This window comes from Mus pahari, chromosome 15, assembly GCF_900095145.1.
Source record: "Mus pahari chromosome 15, PAHARI_EIJ_v1.1, whole genome shotgun sequence".
Lineage (NCBI taxonomy): Eukaryota > Metazoa > Chordata > Mammalia > Rodentia > Muridae > Mus > Mus pahari.
In genome coordinates this window covers 60,170,033-60,179,327 of record NC_034604.1, presented here as the reverse complement: position 1 = coordinate 60,179,327, position 9,295 = coordinate 60,170,033, and positions in this window count along the sequence as shown.

Here is a 9,295-nt window from a genome sequence, read left to right as displayed (position 1 = left end):
AGCCTGCTTTCTTATAGAATCCCAAGACTACCAGCCCAGAGATGGTCCCACACACAAGGTGCCTCTCCCCCTTGATCACTATCGAGAAAATGCCCCACAGCTGGATCTCATGGGGGCATTTCCCCAACTAAAGCTCCTTTCTCTGTGATAACTCCAGCTGTGTCAAGTTGACACAAAGCTAGCCAGTACACCTTCTAAGTCTTGAAATCACAAACTGAAGCTAATATTGACAAAGTGCACAAAACTTCACCCCACTCATCCACCAGGAAGTCTTCTCAAGTGGACTGGCCAATCTGTCTCCACTAGCACCCTAAGTCTCCTGGAAAAGAGCAATCAGGCTAAGTCGGTCATTCACTGTGTTGTCTCTCCAAAAATCCTAGAGAAGTGATTTCACTTCACTAGCAGGATATTTCCAAGGGGAAAATACATGAGTCCAAGGAATCAGCAATCCTTAAACGTAATCTTTCCCCCAAAAGACTTTAAGTCACTGAGCGCTAGTTCCTGCAGACGAGAGCTGATATCGTAGGTCTGTTGTGAGACCACAGATAGGCATTCTTAGAGAGGGTGATTGTGATTGCTCAAACGACCACACTTGGAGAAACACGCTTTAGTTCAAAGGACATGACAGATAAGTCTATAAATGGGATTATGCTCTGTACAGTCTTGGGAATGATTTATGAGAGCTGTATTTTCAATTTTGAGTTTGCTAATTAAGGCTATAGCAAGCAAAGTAAAAGAATGTTAGGGATGGTAGGTGATAGGTCATCCAATTGAATACTCAAACATCCACCAGACATCACTAGAGGAGCCCTGTTGAGGCAGTCAGGTGGGGTTCCTAGCCAAGAGTACTGGGCAGAACAATGGTCCCTCAAGTAAGAGAACTAACAAGTGACACACAGAGATGACTTCATCAAGTCGGGAGCACCTGACGTCCAGCTGAGGCAGACCTCAAGTAGTCTCTGGTTATGTCTGTGCAAACTGAGTTTCCTGAAGAACCTGGCTGCTGGGGTGCTGGCTGCTGGGGTGCAGGTCTTCCACAAGTCATGGCTCCTGCTGTCCTAGTGTGAATTGAAGGTAGGGTGGCCTGTGAAGATGAAGTCTGCTTACTAAGGCAAAGGCAACAGGGATCCTCTGACGGCAGCCCCTCTGGGATCCAAAGGAGAATCCCCTTCAAATGCAGCTGCGCTTCAGTCCTAGGGACAGCTGCAGTGTCCGGTGAACATGACTGACTTGGAAGTGACCTTGAGACGGGACCCAATTTGTTGAATATAAGTAATTAAGGAACATTTTGGTTTGAGGAATAAATCTAAGGCAGCTTGCAGAAGAGTATTGAACTGTTATACCTAGCTACAAGCTTGATGGAGTTGTCACCCCTAAGCCTGGGTTCCGAGCAACCTATTTAGACACTTAACAAAAGCTTCTTGCCAGTCAGCACTTTTTTGAGTGTTTTGGTTGGTTGGTTGGTTTTTGAGACAGGGTTTCTCTGTGTAGCCCTGGCTGTCCTGGAACTCACTCTGTAGACCAGGCTGGCCTTGAACTCAGAAATCCACCTGCCTCTGCCTGCCAAGTGCTGGGATTAAAGGCGTGCGCCACCACTGCCCGGCACCAGTCAGCACTTACAGCACGTACTTATTAACACTGTAGAACCCTATGGTAAACTGGTGTCACGTCTTCCACATTCAGATCAGTACAAATCAGGTTTGCCTAACTATTCAGTGAGGGGCGGGGGATGTTCTTTCTCAACTAAGCCTTAGCCTGATTAGCTAATATCTTATCTTGTGTAATTATTGGAAACTTCCATTTTGAAAGTCTACATAGTGACAAAAGCATGTCTTTGATATCCCTAGACCAAAACAATGGCTTGCAGGTTAATTTAATGTTTGCATCAATGTGGCAGACATTGCCTAATAAAGAGTGGAGAGGGGTGATATTCTTAGTAAACTGGTCTCATGCAGAGTATGTGCAGTGTGCTCTCGCTTGGTAAGTCTTCCAAAGGTGCAGAGGCCTTATTGGAGATAAATAATTCATATTCATAGATTTTTTAAAATTCTTACCATTTTCCTGTACACATCAATGGTTTGCCCACTTTTTTGTTTGAATTGTGATTTTTTTTCCTTTCTCTTTCCAACCTCTCTTGCAAAATAAATAGTTTTCTGGCCACAAATTGAGCAAACATCTAAGATTTTGCATACTTTTGGAGCTGTGACATAATATGTAAATACTCAGTAATTTGTTTGATTGAATAATTGATGGTGGTATGTATTAATACAATGGTGGTATGTATTAATCTTAGTTCAATCACATTTTTATTTGGTTGGGTTTTTTGTTTGTTTGTTTGTTTGTTTGTTTGTTTGTTTGTTTTTCAAGACAGGGTTTCTCTGTGTAGTCCTGGCTGTCCTGGAACTCACTCTGTAGACCAGGCTGGCCTCGAACTCAGAAATTAATCCAAGTGCTGGGATTAAAGGCGTGCGCCACCACTGCCTGGCTTCAATCACATATTTTTACCTTCCAGAAATGTGTGCTTATAGTTCTGTGAATGAAATAATGTATCAGTGTCCACCAGCTTGTAAAAACTTAGTGTGAGAGCTAAAACATGCAAGTAACTAATGAAACCCATTTCTCACAAACAAAAAGGGCCATACTGCCTGCCAAGTAGCTCGGTTGCTTGCCAGAAAATGCTAAACACTTGAAGAAATTACAAAAATATGACCCTGTACAATATCATACATACAATGTCCAATGTCAAACCAAAACCTGTTGGGCTGGGGAAGTGGGAGTGGGGAGGGAGTCTCCATGAAGCCCTGGCTACCCTGGAACCCTCTTTGCAAAATTTTCAATAAAAACAAAGAAAACAGAAAATGACACAGAACCTGAAAAATTGTGTTTGGTTGCTTGCTTGCTTGCTTGCTTTATTTATTTATTTATTTATTTATTTATTTATTTATTTATTTATTTGAGATAGGGTTTCTCTGTGCAGTGTTGGTTGTCTTTGAACTCACTCTGTAGACCAGGCTAGCCTTGAACTCACAGAGATTTACCTGCCTCTGCCTCCTGAGTGCCTGGATTGAAGGTGTAACCTACCACCACCCAGCTCAACATGAATAAACTTTAAGAATAGAGAAACAAACCCAGAAGTGACTGAAATGACAGAGAGGCAGAGAGGAGGCTGTAGCAAATATAGTGCATACTGTAAATACAGTAATACCATCTTAAATATCCTTCAAATACTCAAGAATGAAAACATGACTGGAGGCATGATGTACAGAAAGCTCAGTTGGAAGTGAAATGCAGACCAGTTGAGATTAGAACAAGTTACATCCTGTTCGTTAATCACGACCTTTCAGACAAGGTAGCAGAACCCCAAACGAGGCACAAAGCTATGAGTATTGGTACACATACATAATCGGGAGATTGAAGTAGAACTACCACAAGTTTGAGGCCAGCCTGGGCAATATAGTAGTACCAGGCCACTGCACAGAAGCATTTTATCAAACCAAACATGCACACTTGCACACAACAGAAAAAGCAAGACAGACAGACAGACAGACAGACAACAAAAGCAACTGAAAACAAAGTGCACTTTTCCAGACCTGTGGGATATCAAATGATTAAGCGTATATGATAAAAGGAGAGGGAAAGGAGGGTGAAACACAAAAGTCCTACACTCTAGATCAGAGAGGTAGCTTGGCAGTAAGAGCGCCCCCTCTCTCTCCCAGCCTTCCTCCACCCCGTTCTCCCCACATCTGATCTCTATCCCATCCCATCCCCATCCCCACCCCCACCTCCACCCCATCCCCATCCCCATCCCCACCCCCACCCCCATCCCATCTCCCTCCCTCCATCCACCTCCCATGAGTAGTTTATTTCCTCTTCTGAGTGAGACTCAAGCATCCTCCTTTGGGCCCTCCTTGTTACTTAGCTTCTTACAGATTATAGCAGACCATGAGTGTCTCTCTGGGTCTAGGTTACCTTACTCAGGATGATATTTTCTAGATCCATCTATTTGCCTGCAAAATTCGTGGTGTCCTTGTTTATAATAGCTGGGTAGTATTCAATTACATTTTCTTTATCCATTCTTCGGTTGAGGGACATCTAGGTTGTTTGCAGTTTCTGGCTATTGTGAATAAAGCTGCTATGAACACCTAGAATGATCACATAGAGAGACAGAAAATCTGTTATTTCCAAAGGATGCTTAATATGCACAAAAGGTTCATTAGGTGTGATGAAATTTTCAGAAACCAGAGAGTTCTGATGGCTGTCCACCATGGTCAGTTCACTTGGTACCACTAAATCTTGAGGGTTGTGGACCTGTTTAGAAGTAGTTCTTTGGAGTGATTCCAGCCTCTGCTATCAGGATATCAGCAGTCCAGTCTAATAGCAAACACCAAACATGAAGCAGAAGCAGCAGCTCCATCCAGCAGAAATTTCGAGGCTCTGCCAAATCCGCATGAGTCAGTGGTTGCTTCAAGAAGCAACCAGGCCCTGTGTCACTTTAAGATTCCATTAACACATTTAAAGAGCAGTGAAAAATAGTGAGAAAACTGCTGTCTTGAAACAATGAACAGGAGAAACATAAGGAGGCTAAGAACCTACAAATGTAACCAAGGCTCTCCATCAAAGGGTTAGTCTATGCCCACGGAACACGGAAAACATGTGGGGTCACCTGTGGCTGGCGGGAAGGAGAGGGCCAGAACCACAAGTATTTCTAATGTGGGAATTGGGTAATAAAATGGTTGATCTCCCTAAGATCCACGTTTTTTCCCTCTGGGTCCCCACACTTCATATAGGTCAAGCACCTAAAAAACTCACAAATACAGTTTAAGTTTCAATATAGAAAAGTGGAGCATCGCCATAGGATAGTGGTGGCATATGCCTTTAATCCCAGCACTCCAGAGGCAGGGACAGGTGTATCTCTGAGTTCAAGGCCAGCCTGGGTTATAGAAGGAATTCCAGGATAGCCCCAAGAGTCTGGCTGAAGGTCCTCACTGAGACAAGAAAGTCTTAGTTATTTTTCTATCATTATGATGAAGTACCGTGACCAAGGCAACTTACAAAAGAATGTGTTTAATTGAGTTTGGGGTTTCATGTAAAAGTTAGGCCTGGTTCTTCCTTCCAGCCCCAGACTCAAAATAAATTTACAAAGACTTTGGTCATGTTGCTAGGCTCTTCACTGACTTAAAATAAACCATCTATTCTCATCTACATTCTATCACATAACCTGTGTTCAAGCACCATGTGTCTGCACACACCACATCTCCCTGGGTGAATCTCCCTTGCCTGGTACTATCCCAGAATCCTTTTTGCCTACAGGATGTCCCACCTCCTTTTTCCTGCCTAAGCTATAGGCCATCAAATCTATTATTGACAGGTGCCACATCCATACAGACACAAGATCTTTTCTCTACAGTTTTGGAGTCCATGACGGCTGAGAGCTCACATCTTCAGCTGAAAACGAGACAGAGAGCGCACTGGGAACGGCACAAGTCTTCTGAAACCTCAGACCTGTTCCTAGGACACGCCTCCTCCCAAAAGGCCGCACTTCCTAACCCTTCCCAAACAGTTCCACCGACTCAAACAGTGTTTAAGTGAATGTGCTGAAATCAAACCCCCACCGTGGATTTCAGCACATCTAACAACTTTTGCCGAGGGACTTTCTGCTTTCCCTGGAATGAGAATGGAATTGGGGTTGATTTATTAACCTAACCTTCTCTAGTAATCTCACCAGAAACCTTATTTACAGTAAACATTGTATCCTAAGCCAATTACTCACTCCTAATGGCTCCAGAAGTTAGAGTGAATCTTCCTGCTTCAAATAATCTGATTTTAATAATAATAATAATTCTATCACAGGGCTTCCCAGCAGCTTGCATCTTCATTGATTCGAGATTTAGTCAAATAATTAAGGTTAGTCACCACTGTTCCTCTGTCCCAGGAAACCTGAAACAGCTGCCTGACCATTCTTGAGAAGACCCTCAAGTGAAACCGGGTTAACAATTTACCATATAAGAAATTTAACAACTTGTAGTTGAGCATTTCAGCCACAAGATGGCACTAGACTGCCAGACTTAATAGCAGCGGCTTTCACTGAATGAGCCGCTAAGGATACAGCTTAGCTTGTATTGGCTCACCCTTAAATTATTTTCTGCGTCTTAGCCAGGGGTCCAGTTTTACCTGACTTGTGACGCCTAAAGACTTCGGGGCCTCCTCCGGCTGCCAACGGTGACAATGTGAAGCTGTGCTCCATCTCTGCCACTGCTGAAGTATATAGGTCATGTGAGTTAGGCCTGCTTGGCTGCCTAGCCTCTGTATTACTCACAGACACATACCCACACACATACACATTGATTAAAATAAGTCTAGAATAATTATAATTAAAAATAAGATGAAACTTTAAAAACAAAATGGCCACCAATTCTCTTCCTGACACATTAACCTATCGTCGTTCCTGATTAGCCTACAGCTCAAGATAGTTCACACCACTGTTGATTGTGGCTCCTCCACAGTGGCACAAGGTCCACGAGACTTGTGACCTTGTCACACATATTGTGTGTCCTGCTGCCTAGACGCAGCTTTGTATCTAGTTAGTCACCTTATAGCCAACCAGTTCCTGTTTGCCTAGGACTGTCCTGGTTCTGAAGGTCTGTCCATTCCAGGAAACATGGGACAGATGACAGCCTATAAGCAAGCTTACAAATGAGAGTTAATTCATAAGTAAGAGCTTTTAGATCTATTTATCTTATTATTTTGTATGTATGAGTGTTTTGGGTTTTTTTTTTGTTTTTTTGTTTTTTGTTTTTTTGTTTTTTTTGTTTTTTGTTTTGTTTTGTTTTGTTTTTCCTGCATGCATTTGCCTAGTGCCTGCTGGGGACAGAAGAAAGTGTTGAATTCCCCTGGGACTGGAAGTTACACACAGACGTGAGCCACCATGAGGGTGCTTTTAATCAAAGCCCTGTGTTCTGCAAGAGGACAAGTGCTTTTAACTGCTAAGCCAAACTGTCTAGCCCAATAACTACGTGTTGAAGACATGTTTTGTTGAGGGTTTTGGGTTGTTTTTGTTTTCTGAAACCCAACATAGTGTAGTTGAGAATATTAACCACAAGGTGGCACTAGACTACCAAACTTATTAACACCAGCTTTCCTTCATTCAAGTTAAACTGTGAGGAGGTCACCTGGCACGCCCTGGGTTCCTCCACAAGTGTTAACTGGTAATGGTAGGGCAAGCCTATAATCCCAATACAGGGAAGGCGGAGGCAGGAGGATCAGAAGCCAGTCTGGGATACATGAGATCCTATCTCAAACACAAACAAATAAAAAAAAAAATCAAAATGCAGGGTGCCTTTATGCTGTAACTAAATTATTCAGGCACACAGCTGTTTTTCATACCACTCTCAGCCGTCTTTTTTGCTGAGGCGTAGCTGGAATGGTGACCCTGGAGCCAACCTCTAGTGCTGTGGAAATAGGTAGATAGATAAATAGATAAATAAATAAATGATTAGAGTGTGCATTGAAGTAATTTTAATTCCTGCACATATTTGTAGCAATCAGTTCATTACTTCCTGTAGTAAATGATTTGTTTTAAATTTTATTCGTTGTTGGGTGGCGGTGGCAGTGGCAGTGGCAGAGGTGGTGCACATGTTTAATCCTGGCTCTTGGGAGGCAGAGGCAGTTATATCTGAGTTTGAAGCCGGCCTGGTCTACAGAGTGAGTTCCAGAACAGCCAAAGCTACACAGAGAAACCCTGTCTCAAATAAATAAAATTTAAATTATTTACTAAATTTTTGTCACAGTACATATACATACAAAAAAGGGTCTGTATATGACAGCTAGTACAATAGTATGTTATACCCAGAAATTTTAAAAATAATGAGTAAAGCCGGGACATGGGGCCATACACCTGTAATCCCAGCACTAAAAGAGCAGGAACTCAAGGCTAACCTCAGCTGCACAGTGTCCAGGCTCTGTGTGTGTGTGTGTGTGTGTGTGTGTGTGTGTGTGTGTGTGTGTATGTGTGTCCTCACCACACAGGAATGGTTAGGTCAATGTGAAGTGACACCAGTTAGTCCCACATCCAAGTCCCCCACCCCCACCCCTGTCGGAACAGGGGAGGGGCGAGTGGCTGGGGTCCCGACTGCTCCCAGCCCCTAGGGGACCGGAGACCAGACCATAAAAAATGTTATGGCCTTTTTGATCCTGTGTGTGAGCACAAGCCAAGGAAGTGCTTGCTAACTATGGTGACCACCTAAAAAAATTCTCAAGCCACAGAAAATATGTCTGGGGGGGGCGGGGAAGACCCTATCTATCAAGAACATTCTTCTCAAGCAACCCCTCCAAGTTCACAGTTCTTAGGCAGGAGATCACTGTAACCAGCGTCCTCTAGAAGAACAACTTCACCTCACCAGGACCCAAAAGGCACTCCTGTGAAATCTCTTGTGTAATTGAGACTGCTCACTTTTTGCTACCCAGATTCAAACTCGCTCCCTGGGACAGTCTCTAAGGCAGAGCTGTATCTTACCTAGCAGGTCCTACCCTGTCCTCGGGAAGGCGGCACCAGTGCGAGCCGATACTTCGTTTTATTTCCTCGTTTTCTTGGATTTGGGTTGTTTTTTCGAGTACGTGTGTTGGTTTGCATTTTAGTTTTGTTTTGAGACAGGATATTATGCAGCTCAGTCTAACCCTAACTACATATTTAGCCAAGGATGACCTTAAACTTCAGACCCTCCTGCCTCTGACTCTGGAGCGATCAGGTGGCAGGTGTGCGATTCTAGGCCTGGTTGATGATGGCATGCATGCTAAAGGTTGAATGTGGGTTCCCTGCATGCTAAGCACTCAAGCAACTGAAGTATAGCACAAGCTCCCTTACAACATTTATAACTTCGAAGGAGCTACAAGGTTTTAAAAATCTTATTTGTGATATGTATTGGGGAGGGCGAGTGCACAGGAAGGCAGGTGCCCTCAGAGGCCTGCAGCATCAGCTCCTGGGAACTGTGTGCAGCCTGATGTGGGTGCTGGAGACCTAAGCCCCGTCCTCTGTAAGAGCAGGGTCCACTCTTCGATTCTGAGCCATCTCTCCAAGGCCTGTACTACATTATTTTTTAAGAAACAGTTTTGAGCAGAGCAAGGTGTGGTGGCGCACACCTTTAAACCCAGCATTCAGAAGGCAGAGGCAGGTGGATCTCTGAGTTTGAAGCCAGCCCGGTTTACAGAGTGAGTTTCAGGACAGCCAGTGCTGCACAGAGAAATTCTGGCTTGGGAAAGAAGGAAGGAAGGAAGGAAGGAAGGAAGGAAGGAAGGAAGG